General features: G+C 38.1%; 1 protein-coding gene across 6 annotated transcripts in view; it reads right to left on the bottom strand.

Moving 5' to 3' along the window:
• Positions 1 to 17,372, bottom strand: part of FOXP2 (forkhead box P2) — a 634,677-nt gene that overhangs the window by 605,048 nt on the left and 12,257 nt on the right. The gene's annotated exons all lie outside the window — the stretch shown is intronic.

Below are 17,372 nucleotides of genomic sequence, written 5' to 3' on the forward strand. Positions count from 1 at the left end.
TGTTGGGAATGCAAACTGGTGCAGCCACCATGGAAAACAGTATGGAGGTTTCTTTAAAAACCAAAAATAGAACCTCCATATGACCAGTAGTCCCATTCCTGGGTATATATCTAGAGAAAACCATAATTAGAAAGATATACTTACGGCCTACATACGCACACCCCTATGCATACAGCAGCACTGCTCAAAACAGCCAAGATGCGGAAGCAACCTAAATGTCCACCGACGAATGAGTGGATAAAGAAGATGCGGTTTCCACACACACACACACGCGCAATAGGATATTATTCATCCATAAAAAAGAATTTAAAGAAGATGTGGTTTCCATACACACACACACACACACACACAAACAATGGGATATCATTCATCCATAAAAAAGAATTTAAAGAAGATGTGGTTTCCATACACACATACACACACACACACACACACACACACACAAAATGGGATATTATTCATCCATAAAAAAGAATTGAGTAATGCTATTTGCAGCAACATGAATGGAACTAGAGACCATCATACAAAAGTGAAGTAAGACAGAGAAAGACAAATATCACACGATAGTGCTTATACATGGAATCTAAAAAAAAAAAAATGATACAAATAAAGGTATTTACAATACAATGCCTTTATTGTAAATAATATAATTGTAAATCAGAAATAGATTCACAGACATAGAAAACAAACTTGTGGTTACCAAAGTGGAAAGGGGGAGAGATGAATTAGGAGTTTGGGAATAAAATATACACACTACTATATATGACACAGGTAAGCAACCAGGATTTACTGTATAGCACAGGGAATTGTATTCACTTATCTTATTATAACCCATAATAGAAAGGAATCCATAAAGAATATATATAAATACATATATAACTGAATCTCTTTGCTGTATACCTGAAACAAGCACAGCATTGTAAATCAACTATATTTCAATATATTTTTTAAAGAGGCTGATTAGCTACAAAATATTTTAGAAATACAATACACTAACACTGCTATTCAAAGGTTCATAGTCATTACAGATCTTTGGATAAGTTTAGTTCAGTTCAGTTGCTCAGTTGTGCCTGACTCTTTGCAACCCCATGGACTGCAGGACACCGGGCCTCGCTGTCCATTGCCAACTCCCAGAGTTTACCCAAACTCATGTTCATTGAGTCAGTGATGCCATCCAACCACCTCATCCTCTGTCGTCCCCTTCTCCCCCTGCCTTCAATCTTTCCCAGCATCAGGGTCTTTTCCAATGAATCACCTCTTTGCATCAGGTGGCCAAAGTATTGGAGTTTCAGCTTCAACATCAATCCTTCCAATGAACACCCAGGACTGATCTCCTTTAGGATGGACTGGTTGGATCTCCTTGCAGTCCAAGGGACTCTCAAGAGTCCTTTCCAACAAAACAGTTCAAAAGCATCAATTCTTTGGTGCTCAGCTTTCTTTATAGTCCAACTCTCACATCCACAAACGACTACTGGAAAAACCATAGCCTTGACTAGATGGACCTTTGTAGGCAAAGTAATGTCTCTGCTTTTTAATATTCTATCTAGGTTGGTCATAACTTTCCTTCCAAGGAGTAAGGGTCTTTTAATTTCATAGCTTCAATCACCATCTGCAGTGATTTTGGAGCCAAAAAAAACAAAGTCTGTCACTGTTTCCACTGTTTCCCCATCTATTTGCAATGAAGTAATGAGATCATATGCCATGATCTTAGTTTTCTGAATGTTGAGCTTTAAGCAAACATTTTCACTCTCCTCTTTCATCAAGAGACTCTTTACTTTCTCTTTGCTTTCTGCCCTAAGGGTGGTGTCATCTGCATATCTGGGGTTATTGATATTTCTCCCAGCAATCTTGATTCCAGCTGGTGCTTCATCCAGCCTAGCATTTCTCATGATGTACTCTGCATATAAGTTAAATAAGCAGGGTGACAATATACAGCCTTGATGAACTCCTTTCCCGAGTTGGAACCAGTCTGTTGTTTCATGTCCAATTCTAACTGTTGCTTCCTGACCTGCATGCAGATTTCTTAGGAGGCAGGTCAGATAGTCTGGCTTTCCCATCTCTTGAAGATTTTCCACAGTTTATTGTGATCCACACAGTCAAAGGCTTTGGTATAGTCAATAAAGCAGAAATAGATGTTTTTCTGGAACTCTCTTGCTTTTTCAATGATCCAGCAGATGTTGGCAATTTGATCTCTGATTCCTCTGCGTTTTCTAAATCCAACTTGAACATCTGGAAGTTCACAGTTCACATACTGTTGAAGCCTAACCTAAGAGAGTTTTGAGCATTACTTTACTAGCGTGTGAGATGAGTGCAATTGTGCAGTAGTCTGAACATTCTTTGGCATTGCCTTTCTTTGGGATTGGAATGAAAACTGACCTTTTCCAGTCCTGTAGCCACTGGTGAGTTTTCCAAATTTGCTGGCATATTGAGTGCAGCATTTCCACAGCATCATCTTTTAGGATTTGAAATAGCTCAATTGGAGGAATTCCATCACCTCCATTAGCTTTGCTCATAGTGATGCTTCCTAAGGCCCACTTGACTTCACATTACAGGATGTCTGGCTCTAGGTGAGTGATCACACCATCATGATTATCTGAGTCGTGAAGATCTTTTTTGTACAGTTCTTCTGTGTATTCTTGCCACCTCTTCTTAATATCGTCTGCTTCTGTTAGGTCCATATCATTTCTGTCCTTTATTGAGCCCATCAATTCAGCAATAAAAAGATTAGCTGACTCACTTTTGTGTCCCCTCTTTTTCATTCTGCTTTAACTTGGCTTGTTTAGAGAGTTGGTGCTCTAAGAGTGAAGGACTAATCAACTGACTCTGGCTCTGGCTCCCTGCAGGGTTCTGACAGTGGGACTCATGACTAAACTGCTTTCCCTGGCTACATTTGCACCTAAGCCAGTCCAGGCACAAGCTCACTCTTAGCCAAAAGGTATGGTTGTCCTATTTCCCTCCCATCTCTCCTACATTTCCTTTTCTCCCTTCTTCATCAGCTACCTTATAAAATCAGAACTCCATGCTCAAGTGTCTAGCACATTCTCAAACCCAAAGTTGTACCTATAATTATAAGTTCTTTCTTTCTGTCAACTCAAAGAAAAATATGAGAGGATTTATTTCCTGAGGGAGACTTGAAGAAACTAGGTTTAGAAACCTGGTGATGAAGAGATTCTCTAAGGAGGTGGAGAATTTGCAAAACAAGAAACAGTCTTTTACTGACTGAGTTTCCTAAACTAGGTTGTCCCAACCACAAGCATTCAAAATAAATGAACTAAGTGTTAGTCATTCAGCCGTGTCCGACTCTTTGTGACCCCATGGACTGCACACCATCAGGCTCCTCTGCCACAAAGTAAACTGGAGCGGGATGCCATTCCCTTCTACAGGGGATCATTCTGACCCAGGGATCGAACTCCGGTCTCCTACATTGCAGGAAGATTCTTTACCATCTGAGCCACCAGGGAAGCCTAAATGAACTAAGTTTCTGTCTTAACGACTAGTATTCAAACGTAAGTCCTTATCAAAATTTTCACTGCAAACTGATCAATACTTAGAGCATTATATTCCAATGGAAAGAATTACTCCCAATTTCAAACAGTCAATTGACAAGCTTCAGGAGACTATCTAGACTCCAAATATGTTTGATTGAAAAAGAGTTACTGTAATTCTTCAGATAACTTCCAAATCTTCATTTTATTTTGTCCAATTTTAATCCAACCACTATGATATAGCATAAATATAGCTCAATGAAGATAAAAGAACAAAAAACTTTGTTAACTGAAATGTCACAGGACAAATTTACACATGACAAACTTAAATGTCTCAAGCTTTAAACACATACAACACAACACAACTACATCTACCTCTCTTTTCGTCTCTTTCTCTTTCTGCCACCCACACCCCCAAAACTCCTCCCTTCTCTGTCTGTCTTCTTTTAAAGGATGCTAATAGTATTTTCCCCTTTCTATAATTTATTTTCTACATATGAAACTGCATTCTTCTATTAAATTACTTATAGAAACTTAAAATGCTCACTGGATCAAAAAAACAAAATCAGAAGTGAAAACTATTAGAACTTTAGAGGTTTTGGATTTATTCTTATAGGAGTATTTATATATTGTATATTCTAAATCACAATTTTATTTCTGATCATCAGTGAAATCTGGGTTCTATTTCAACTCCCTAATTTCCTGAGGGGGGAAAAAAGCTTTATTTTACTCTGCTTCCCAGATGGCTCAGGGGAAAAGAATCCACCTGCCAATGCAGGAGATGTGGATTCAATCCTTGGGCTGGGAAGATCCCCTGAAGAAGGAAGTGGCAACCCACTTCAGTACTTTCACCTGGGAAATTCCATGGAAAGAGGTGCTTGGCAGGCTACAGTCCATGGGGGTCGCAAAGAGTCGGACACGACTGATCTCAGCACACACACATAATACTTTACTTCAGTGTCTCTGAAGTCTTCTAAAGTTGGTCTTCATACCAGCTTATCTGAATCATCTAAAACATTTTCTAAACAGGCACATTTCTGATCCCTATCCAGAACTACTAATGAATCAAGATAATCAAAATCAGACTGGTTAGCAGTTGGACAATTTTCCCCATATGATTCTTACGACCAGCAAAATTATCGCAAATGATTTTTTCACTTATTTATATTATTCTTAAGACATTTCCTCAACAGCACCATCCATAGAATTAAATAAATTTACTATGCTAAAACATATTAGATCTTTTTATTTGAATAAATGTTATTTTCTAGGAATAAAGATTATTTCTTCAGTTAATAATATATTTGATTTGGCCTGCCAGGTGACACTAGAGGTAAAGAACCTGCTTGCCAATGCAGGAGACACAAGAGACATGGGTTCGATCCCTTTGTCAAGAAGATCCCCTGAAGGACAGCATGGCTACCCACTCCAGTATTTTTGCCGGGAGAATTCCATGGACAGAAGGGTATGGTGGACTGCAGTCCAAAGGGTCACAAAGAGTCAGACAATGCTGAAGGGACTTTGCATGCCATTTGTCAATTTACTTATGCACTTTACAAGGGAGAATTCAACTGCCATATCAAAAGAAACACTACATTGACTTTAACTTTTACCACCACATATTGAAATTTAAATTAAGAGACTAGTTAAAATGACTAAATATTATTGTTGAAAAATGTGATTAAAAACAGAAATAATGGAATAGCTCTTTATGAAAATAAAGGTTATATATATTAATAGTTTTCCAATTAATTTTTTAATTTGTATCACTGTGTCATCAAACAGCATTTTTTTTTAATCCTCTAGTTGTATCTCTTCACCTCCTATTAACATTTTCAAAAAAATAAAAAGAGAACTTCACTCTCTGAGCAAGACCATAATAGTTCATTATCTCTGCACATCTCAGCAGCCCCACACCTGACTGCATTAGGTCTTTTTGCACTTTTCATTTTTTTGGTCACAGAAATATTGTAAGTAATGCAATGAAACCACATACTCATCTGTATTTTCTCATACAGCCAATTCCTGACTCATAAATATTTCATTTATTGTTGTTTTAACTCTAAAAGAGATTTGTCTGTATTTTTCAAGCTTTATTTTGAAACCTCTCTCTTCTGAAAGTGATTCTGATCATGACTTCGGTAAACTAACACACACTACCTCATAGAAAGAACTTTGATTCAACACAATGACAGCTACCTAGACCAACGAACTGAAAAATTTTAAGACACAAAAATATAAAACTCACATAATTTTGAACTAAGTTATTTCCCAAGGAAATTCAGTATTATATGACAGAAATATGTTTTCTGATACTTAAAATGGTAGGAACACTGTTTACATAAGTGCCTTTAGGTAAAAGAAAGTAAAGAATATGCAAGATGAGTTCAGAGAGGGCATCTGGGGAGTAGGGAATTATTGGTTAGTTAAGAATTAAAAAAATCACAGACTGCTTATTCAAGAAGTTGAATAGTGGAAGCCAAAAAAGATTAAATTTCAAGAAAGAAACAGAAATGATACTGTTCAACTTACAACTCTTCCATATGATAAAGTGACAAATGTTACTTCTAAGTCAAGCCTCCTGTCAAAAGGATATATGTTCTGAAGGAAAAAAAGAAAAGCAACAGTCAAATAGTCTACTAAGCCCTTTCAGTATAATACATTTGCTCATAGCAAGGAAGAAAGAACATCAAGGGAGAGAACTCTGATACTCCTCATTCTTAGCCTTTTCATCCATCTTCCCATCTCCTTCAGCTGAGACTGTATAATCTACAAAGTTTACATCAAATATAAGAACAGAAACATTCCCCGAAACAGACCCTGCAAGGTTGGGTCTGTTTTGTTATCTTAAAAATATAAATAAAGAATACCAGAACTTCTAAAAAACATAAAGAGGCACCATGAGCAAATACAGTAGGAGATCCCCCTTACTCAAAAGCACAGAAGCAAAACCTACTTAAACAGACATCTGGCTGATTGAGAACATTTTTGTGATAAGTTTTCAAATTCATGATTGCAGTCAGATACTTCACTCATCTAATCATATCCTGGGCCTCTGGTCTACACATAACCTCATGTACCAAAGAGTAGATAAAAAACTATGGGTCATGCCAAAGCTTTGTCTCATACTTAATGTTGCCTCTGCTAGTCACCATGCTTCATGACTCTTCTACTTGTTGGGGAGCTTCCAGATATTTTTGCTTTGCAAAAATCTTAAAGATCTTAAAGAAAATTATTTGAACACTATTCTTGGTTCACTGAGAGCACTGATGACTCTACTAGTCATTGTACTTATTATTCAGACTGACACTGTAATAATAAGAATGACAAAAGTTGAGTAACCAATGAAGTCAGTTCAGTTCAGTTACTCAGCCATGTCCAACTCTTTGCGACCCCATGGACTACAGCACGCCAGGCCTCCCTGTCCATCACCAACACCCAGAGTTGACTCAAACTCATATCCTTTGAGTCGGTGATGCCATCCAACCATCTCTTCCTCTGTCGTTCCCTTCTCCTCCTGACTTCAATCTTTCCCAGCATCAGGCTCTTTTCAAATGAGTCAGTTATTCCCATCAGGTGGCCAAAGTATTGGAGCTTCAGCTTCAGCATCAGTCCTTCCAATGAATATTCAGGACTGCTTTCCTTTAGGATGGACTGGTTGGATCTCCTTGCTGTCCAAGGGATTCTCAAGAGTCTTCTCCAACCACAGTTCAAAAGATTCAATTCTTTGACTGCTCAGCTTTCTTGATAGTCCAACTCTCACATCCATACACAACTACCGGGAAAACCATTGCTTTAACTGGATGGATCTTAGTTGGCAAGATAATGTCTCTGCTTTTTAATATGCTATCTAGCTTTAACATGCTGTCATAACTTTTCTTCCAGGAGCAAGCGTCTTTTAATTTCATGGCTGCAGTCACCATCTGTAGTGATTCTGGAGTCCCAAAAAACAAAGTCTGTCACTGTTTCCACTGTTTCCCCATCTATTTGCAATGAAGTAATGGGATCAGATGCCATGATCTTAGTTTTCTGAATGCTGAGTTTTAAGTCAACTTTTTCACTCTCCTCTTTCACTTTCATCAAGAGGCTCTTTAGCTCTTCTTCACTTTCTGTCATAAGGGTGGTGTCATCTGCATTTCTGAGGTTATTGATATTTCTGCTGGTAACCTTGATTCCAGCTTGTGCTTCAGCCAGTCCAACATTTCTCATGAAGTACTCTGCATATAATATAAATAAGCAGAGTGACAATAGACAGCATTGAGGTGCTCCTTTCCCGATTTGGAACCAGTCTGTTGTTCCTGTCCAGTTCTAACTGTTGCTTCTTGACCTGCATACAGATTTCTCAGGAGGCAGGTCAAGTGGTCTGGTACTCCCATCTCTTGAAGAATTTTCCACAGTTTGTTGTGATCCACACAGTCAAAGGCTTTGGCAAAGTCAATAAGGCAGATGTTTTTCTGGAACTCTCTTGCATTTTCAATGATCCAATGGATGTTGGTATTTTGGTCTCTGGCTCTTCTGCCTTTTCTAAATCCATCTTGAACATCTGAAAGTTCACAGTTCACGTACTGTTGAAGCCTGGCTTGGAGAATTTTGAGCATTACTTTACTAGCATGGGAAATGAGTGCAATTGTGCAGTAGTTTGAACATTCTTTGGCATTGCCTTTCTTTGGGACTGGAATGAAAACTGACCTTTTCCAGTCCTGTAGCCACTGCTGCGTTTTCCAAAGTTGCTGGCATACTGAGTGCAGCACTTTCACAGCATCATCTTTTAGAATTTGAAATACCTCAGCTGGAATTCCACCACCTCCACTAGCTTTGTTCATAGTGATGCTTCCTAAAGCCCACTTGACTTTGCATTCCAGGATGTCTGGCTCTAGGTGAGTGATCATACCATCATGATTATCTGGGTTGTGAAGATCTTTTTTGTACAGTTCTTCCGTATATTCTTGCCACCTCTTCTTAATATCTTCTGCTTCTGTTAGGTCCATACCATTCCTGTCCTTTATTGTGCCCATCTTTGCCTGAAATGTTCCCTTGGTTTCTCTAATTTCCTTGAAGAGATATCTAGTCTTTCCCAACAAGACCCAATTTCCCCCTGCGCCAGTCTCTCCCATCAGGAAGCTTCCATAAGCCTTTTATCCTTCTCCATCAGAGGGCAGACAGACTGACAACAACAATCACAGAAAACTAACCAATCTGATCATAGGGACCACAGCCTTGTGTAACTCAATGAAACTATGAGCTATGCCTTGTAGGGACACCCAAGACGGATGGGTCATGGTGGAGAGATCTGACAAAATGTGATCCACTGGAGAAGGGAATGGCAAACCACTTCAGTATTCTTGCCTTGAGAACCCCATGAACAGTATGAAAAGGCAAAAAGACAGGACACTGAAAGATGAACTCCCCAGGTCAATAGGTGCCCAATATGCTACTGGAGATCAGTAAAGAAATAACTCCAGAAAGAATGAAGAGATGGAGTCAAAGCAAAAACAACACCCAGTTGTGGATGTGACTGGTGATGGAAGTAAAGTCCGATGCTGTAAACAGCAATATTGCATAGGAACCGAAATGTTAGGCCGATGAATCAAGGCAAATTGGAAGTGGTCAAACAGGAGATGGCAAGAGTGAATGTCGACATTTTAGGAATCAGTGAACTAAAATGAAATGGGTGAATTTCACTCAGATGACCATTATATCTACTATTGTAGGCAAGAATCCCTTAGAAGAATTGGAGTAACCATCATAGTCAACAAAAGAGTCCAAAATGCAGTACTTTGATGCAATTGCAGAAACAACAGAATGATCTCTATTTGTTTCCAAGGAAAACTACTCAACATCACAGTAATCCAAGTCTAAGACCTGAACAATAAGGCTGAAGAAGCTGAATTTGAACTGTTCTATGAAGACCTACAAGACCTTCTAGAACTAACACTCAAAAAAGATGTCCTTTTCATTATAGAGGACTGGAATGCAAAAGGAGGAAGTCAAGAAACACCTGGAGTAACAGGCAAATTTGGCCTTGGAGTACAGAATGAAGCAGGGCAAAGGCTAATAGAGTTTTGCCAAGAGAATGCACTGGTCATAGCAAACACCCTCTTCCAACAACATGAGAAGACTCTACACATGGACATCACCAGATGGTCAATACCAAAATCACACTGATTATATTCTTTGCAGCCAAAGATGGAGAAGCTCTATACAGTCAGCAAAAACAAGACTGGGAGCTGACTGTGGCTCAAATCATGAAATCCTTATTGCAATATTCAGATTTAAATTGAAGAAAGTAGGGAAAACCAACAGACTATTCAGGTATGACCTAAATCAAATCCCTTATGACTATACAGTAGAGAAGTGACAAATAGATTCAAGGGATTAGATGGGTTAGACAGAGTGCCTGAAGAACTATGGACAGAGATTCTTGACATTGCACAGGAGGCAGTGATCAAGACCATCCCCAAGAAAAAGAAATGCAAAAAGGCAAAATGATTGTCTGAGGAGGACTTACAAATAGTTATGAAAAGGAGAGAAGCAAAAGGCAAAGGAGAAAAGGAAAGATATACCCATTCGAATGCAGAGTTCCAAAGAATAGCAAGGAGAGATACGAAAGCCTTCTTCAGCGATCAATGCAAAGAAATAGAGGAAAACAATAGAATGGGAAAGACCAGATATCTCTTCAAGAAAATTAGAAATACCAAGGGAACATTTCATTCAAAGATGGACACAATAAAGGACAGAAACTAATGAACTATTGGCTTGCCAATAATTTTTCCTTTCTAAAGACCTAAGAAGCAATAAGTAGGACTTCTTCTGGTGGTGCAGATAAGAATCTGCCTGCCAATAAAGGGAACATGGCTTTGATCCACGGTCTGGGAAGATCCCACATGCCATGAAGCAACTAAGCCCATGGACCACAACTACTGAAGCTTGTGCTACACAACCATAGAAGCCATGACAATGAGAAGACCACACACCACAACAAAGACTAGCCCCTTCTTACTGCAACTAGAGAAAGCCTGTGGACAGCAATAAAGACCCGGTCCAGGCAAAAATTAAAAAAGAAAAGAAAAAAGAAAGCAATAAGGAGAACTACTACTTGATAACAGTGAAACAGGAAGAAATAAGAAAAAATTTTGTCATAGAATTCTTAGAAGTCCATGTCAATTCTAAGCTCATGGTTCCAAGCCAGTGAACAAAATGTGGCATGGATTTTAGAAACAGAAATTTTAAAAGATATGTTTATATTTATATTAACAACTATATGTGTGTATGCTTGTGTGCACGCTTGGCAAAATATAGTCTGTGAGCTAATACTGGCTCACCACCTGATCTTGGATGGTCTGTGAGGTTATACATTTTTATAGTTTTAAATGGCTGAATCAAAATCAAAAGAATATCTTATGAAATATGAAAATTATATAAAATTCAAACATTAATGTCCATAAATAAAACTACTGGCACACAACCACAGTCATGCACTTAGGTGCCATCCATAGCTGCTTTTATATTACAGTGGCAGAGTTGAACAGTTGTGACAGAGACCAATAGTCCACAATCTGTATTTACTATCTGGCCTTTTACAGAAAGAAAAAATGACCAACTTCCACATATATACAGTGGCAGATTTTATTTTTGGGGGCTCCAAAATCACTGCAGACAGTGACTGCAGCCATGAAATTAAAAGATGCTTACTCCTTGGAAGGAAAGTTATGACCAACGTAGACAGCACATTAAAAAGCAGAGACATTACTTTGCCAACAAAGGTCCATCTAGTCAAGGCTATGGTTTTTCCAGTGGTCATGTATGGATATGAGAGCTGGACTATAAAGAAAGCTGAGCATCGAAGAATTGATGCTTTTGAACTGTGGTGTTGGAGAAGACTCTTGAGAGTCCCTTGGATGCAAGGAGATCCAACCAGTCTATCCTAAAGGAGAATCGGGTGGAGAGGGAGGTGGGAGCGGGGATCGGGATGGGGAATACGTGTAAATCCATGGCTGATTCATATCAATGTATGACAAAACCCACTGAAATGTTGTGAAGTGATTGGCCTCCAACTAATAAAAAAAAAAAAAGATTAAAAAAAAAAAAAGAAAAAAAAAAAAAATAAAGGAGATCAGTCCTGGGTGTTCATTGGAAGGACTAACGTTGAAGCTGAAACCCCAATACTTTGACCACTTGATGTGAAGAGTTTACTCATTTGAAAAGACCCTGATGCTGGGGAAGACTGAAGTCAGGAGGAGAAGGGGATGACAGAGGATGAGATGGTTGGATGGCATCACTGACAGTGGACATGACTTTTGGTAAACTCCGGGAGTTGGTGATGGACAGGGAGGCCTGGCGTGCTGCAGTCCACGGGGTCACCAAGAATCAGACACGACTGAGCAACTGAACTGAACTGAATATATATACAATAACTTGGCATGAAACTAAAATAAAAAGTTTGAGATCAATATCAATATCATATCTACTGAAATTATGAGATATTAAAAGTGAAATTATAAGCTTCCAGTCTCAGAAGACACAAAGAAAACTAATAAGAAAATATCTTAAAAACAAAAAGCATTACACAGGGATTATTTAACCTCAGAACTGATATTACATGGCAAGAAACAGTACAGAAACATGACTCAAAGCTTTAATATTAAATTCTTAAAATGGGCTGTGGCAAATCCTCACCCCAAGCCCCCCCCCCCAAAAAAAATAGGAACACTTCAAGATATTTAGATATGGAGAAAATAATAAAGAATATATGAACCTAGTGTTTGGGACAGTGGTAGGTTCTAAGATAACGGAGATACAGTCAAACTTCTTTATTCTTGGGTGGTTTACCTTCTCCACCAAAAAGAAAAGTTATACTAAAATGTAAAATCAAATATGATTAACGAGAAAATCAAAGCTCAGGAATTAAAAAGAGGGCTAAGAGTCACTTTAAATAAGCTCAGGTATGCAGAACCACTAGGTTAAAATTTTAAGGTGTCTAAAAAGCAGCTTGTATATGTTATCACTAAACTATACTTGATAACCTTGAAACAGTTACAAACAACAGAAGAGCAGATGTAACACATAAGAGGGGACAAATGTTATTTTATTTTTTGAAGGTAAAAGGATTCTAGGAAATGAAGATCAGTGATCTTGACATTATTCCCCAACAAAATTCTACAACAGGTTACTAAACAGATGGTTTGTGAGCACTTACATTAAAAAAAAAAAAAGCCTGCCATGGATTTGTTAAAAATAAGTCATGCTAAACCTTGTTTCCTTGTCTCACATGTTATTAGATGAGTGGATCAAAGAAATGCATTGGCTGTACAATGCCTGGACCAAGAAAGTATGGAGTAAGTCTTTCTTGGCCAACTGTTAAGTCCATTTCCTTTGGGGGAAATTCTTGGATCAAGAGGCAAATATCATAGATCGGTCAAGTTTCTGCATGTTTTGTGAGCAGAGGCACTGACAGCCTTTGTTCTAGACTACCTTTCTCATGGATGTCTGTATACCAAATTGCCTTTGAATATCCATAATACCTCCCTCTGAACAAAAGGAAGGTTTGCTTATAGCCCATTATAAAAGATCAGAGTTCCTAAACTTGCAGTTCCTCATCTGCAATACAGAGTGATACAGAGTGTACAACATGGACTTGGGCCACTCTGTGGAGCCTCTGGTGGACTTATGGGTGCATACATGCTAAGCTGCTTCAGTCATGTCTCATCTTTGAGACCCTGTGGATCATAGCCTGCCAGGCTCCTCTGTCTATGAGATTCCCCAGGCAAAAACACTGGAGTGGCCTCCCCCAGGGGATCTTTCGAATTCAGGGATCAAACCAGTGTCTCCTACATCTCCCGCACTGGCAGGTAGGGTCTCTACCACTAGCATCAATCCCGATCTCCTGCACTGCAGGTTGATTGACCATCTGAGCCACCAGGGAAGCCCCTGGACTTGGGGAATGAGGAACCAAAGCAAGCATAAGGTTCCTGCTCCTCACTGTATCAGGAGTAATAAAGTCCTTTGTCTTCTATAACGCTCCACAAAATAGTGTCTGACTAATTTGTTACCATGCAAGTAAGGAAAAATCTCAGATACTTCACAGTTCTGGACAACCTGACTCAGCTTTGCCATTGGTAAAATGGGGAAATAACAGTATAAATCCTAATAAAGACAGTATGAAAAATAAATTAATTCACACACAAATTTCCTAGAAAAGTATCTACTGCTTAATAAATATTAGCCATTATTATAATGACACTTATGATTAATTTCAGATGTATACCAGTAGGTAAATAATCCCATCCAAAGGATTAATGACAAATCAAAAGAGTTCCTACTCACTGAGTTTAGAAAAGGCTCTATTCTTAACCTTGTTCTGATCAATATTTTCAAAAATAATTAAGTAGAGGTATAAAATGTATTAATCAAAATTATGTATGACACAATTGTTAACACAGAAAATAGAACCAAGATTTCTAAAAATCTTGATATGCTGAATATGCTAAACAATAAAGAAACAAATGTAACAGACATATAAATCCTATTTTTTTTACAGTATTCAAACTGATAATAATTGTAATTTACATGAAATGAAGCAACATTATAGTAACAATGTAACATGACTGAAAAAGAAACTGCCATTCAGTTATAGAAAAAATGAAGACAAATTTTCACTGCCTTCTGTGTTGGTCAGAACATATACATGGTATGGTATTTAGCTCTGGATACATTTTAAAGGGAAACTTCAGCAAAGAGAAGCATATCCACAGGAGGGTAATGAGAACTGTAAAGGGTGAAAGAAATCCACAGAGTATATATAAAGGATAACTGAAGAAATATGACTTCTTTATCCTCAGAAAGGTTTATTGATTATAAAAATTTTTTCAGACATCTGCAAAGTTATCTATGTGAGATCGTCTGTGTAAAACCAAAAGGTGGAGTTAGAAATAATGGCTAATTGATTCCAATTCAATGTAAGGAAGAACTATCAATTAAATTTTGTCAATTATTGAATATTACAATTAGTTATTCATTCATGTACGTTTTACAAAGCCACTAGCTAGGACTATGAAAATGGGGATTGCCTCTCTCACATGCAGATGTCTTTAAATTACTCATTTCTTACCTGTAAAAAAAGGTAACCCACAGAGGATTTCTCCAGGCATCTTGTGTATTTTCACTCCTGTCTTGCCTCCCTGATTTCTGTTCCATTTCAGTCTAGCTGGCCTCTTCAAACTGACAATTTGTCCTTAGCAGCCCACCCGACTTTTTGATTTGAAAGTGAAAGTTGCTCAGCTGTGTCTGACTCTCTGCGACCCCAAGGACTACACTCCATTAAATTCTCCAGGCCAGAATACTGGAGTGGGTTGCCATGCCCACCTCCAGGGGATCTTCCCGACCCAGGGATCGAACCTTCATCTCTTATGTCTCCTCATTGGTAGGTGTGGGAATACTGGTGAGGGTAGCCATTCCCTTCTCCAGGGACTCTTCCCAACCCAGGGATTGAATCCAGGTCTCCCGTATTGCAGGTGGATTCTTTACCAGCTGATTCACAAGGGAAGCCCAACTTTTTGATTTACCTCTCTGATTATATTATTTTTCCATACACTGCAGTCCATAAGCCATCTGACAGTGGCCCTTGGGTAACAAACTCTGTCCCCATCTCCCACCTGATTTGGAAGGGAGAACAAAAATTTAATTTATTATCTCAAAGGTTTCAATTCTAGGATTCTTGGATTCTTCTTACTTCTTTTGCCATTTACATATGGTGGGTGATCAGTAATCAATGAATAAATGAGTAAGTGACTGAATAAATGAATGGGTATTATTAAACAACTGATAATGAGCTGCTTCTTCTCTAAAAGCTAACTACCTGAATGGGCTGTACATCTCTCACCTTGTCAAACAGATGAAAAGTAGTGAAAAGAACAACAAACACCTATGAGAGCAAAGGAAAGAAGTATGAGAACAAGAGAGACTAAGGGTGGAAATAGAAGTGAGAGTAGACAGCTATGGAGGGGACCCCAAATTATTCTCAGAAAAGATCAAATTGTAAAGTCTCTAGTTCTTAAGCCAAGTCAATTTATAAGTCAAAATAAAATGTAATAATCTATAAAATAAACATAGTTGAATAAGAAATGAGAGGAGAATTATAAACTCCTAAGAAATTATGATAGGAACAAGTGACTACATTCTCACGAAGGCAAAACTGATATACACAACAATTTGATGAATCTCAAACGCATTAGGCTAGATGAAAGAAGCCTGCCTCTGAAGGTTACATACCACATGATTAATAACACAGAGTTGAATATAATATGTACATATAGATATAGTATATACATATATATTATACGTGAGTATTTTATACAATTTGTATAAATACATTATACAAGAGTCAGACAGGACTGAAGTATTATATACATGTATATAATGCATATATACATATAACACTTCTCTGTCCAAGGGATTCTCCAGGCGAGAATACTGGAGTGGATTGCCATGCCCTCCTCCAGAGGGTCCTCCCAACCCAGGGATTGAACTTGAGTCTCTTCTGTCTCCTGCACTGGCAGGCAGGTTCCTTACCCACTTCCTACTGGGGAAGCCTTATCCTGCCGTTTGCTTCAACATGGACAGACCTTGAGCACACCATGCTGAGACAAGTCAGAGAGGTTGTGCTGTCTGATACCACACGTACATGTGGAATCTAACAAAGTCAAACTTGTAAAATCAGAGGGCAAACTAGGGGGTTACCAAGAGATGGAGATGGGGGGATAAGATTGATGTTGTTTAAGGGTACAAACTTGAAAGGAGTAGTAAATACGCCACAGACATTCACGACACAGTATAATGAAGAGGCAACAATATTGCACTGCAATTATGTGATGTGATAGATATGGCTACAATAGAGACCATGTTACATGGTGGACACCATAAATGTAAACAGTGCTACAATATCAAATTCACTCAATTAAAAAGACTGTTACCTCTCCCAAAAAACACACTTTAAAAAACAAAACTCTAGGGACAAAACTCTAGGTAACCACAGATCAGTGGTTACCAGAGACTACAAGATGAGAGAAGGTGTTAACTAAAATCCACATGAAAAAATTTTGGAGCATGATGGAACTGTTCCACATCTTAATTGTGGTAGTGAGTACACAACTATATGTTTGTGAAAACATACAGAACTGTACACTAGAAAGATGTGAACTTTACTGCATATAAATTCTTTAATTAAAACTTGAAAATTTATAGAGCTTAAAACAAATGTGTAAAGCAGATTAATTAAAATATATTTTGTGTTGTTAATAAAGCACAATAAAATCATAGCAATATTTTCTTAGATCAGTTTCCCAAGGCAAAAGAAATAAAAACAAAAGCAAATGAGAAAAAAATGGAACCTAATCAAACTTACAAGCTTTTGCACAGTTAACGAAGCCATCAACAAAATGAAAAGACAGTCTATGAACTATGAGGAAACATTTGCAAATGACATGACTGACAAGGGTTTAATTTCCAATATATGCAAACAGTTCATACAGCTCAATATAAAAAAAAAATGCAATCAAAAAATGGGTAGAAAACCTAAACAGACATTTCTCCAAAGAAGACATACAGATGGCCAACAGGCACATGAAAATATGCTCAAGGTCACAAATTAGTTAAAAGCAAATCAACACTACAGTGAGGCATCACTTCACAGTGGTCAAAATGGCCACGAAAGTCAAAAAGTCTACAAATAATACAGAGTTCCTGGTAGCCTAATGGTGAAGAGTCCAGGCTTTCCCTGTTGTATGACCCAGGTTCAATCCTGGTCCGGGAACTGAAATCCTGCAAGCCACACATGAGGTGGCCAAAATTAAAAAAAAAAAAAATGTCTACAAATTATAAATGTTAGCGAAG

This window comes from Dama dama, chromosome 18, assembly GCF_033118175.1.
Source record: "Dama dama isolate Ldn47 chromosome 18, ASM3311817v1, whole genome shotgun sequence".
Classification (NCBI taxonomy): Eukaryota; Metazoa; Chordata; class Mammalia; order Artiodactyla; family Cervidae; genus Dama; species Dama dama.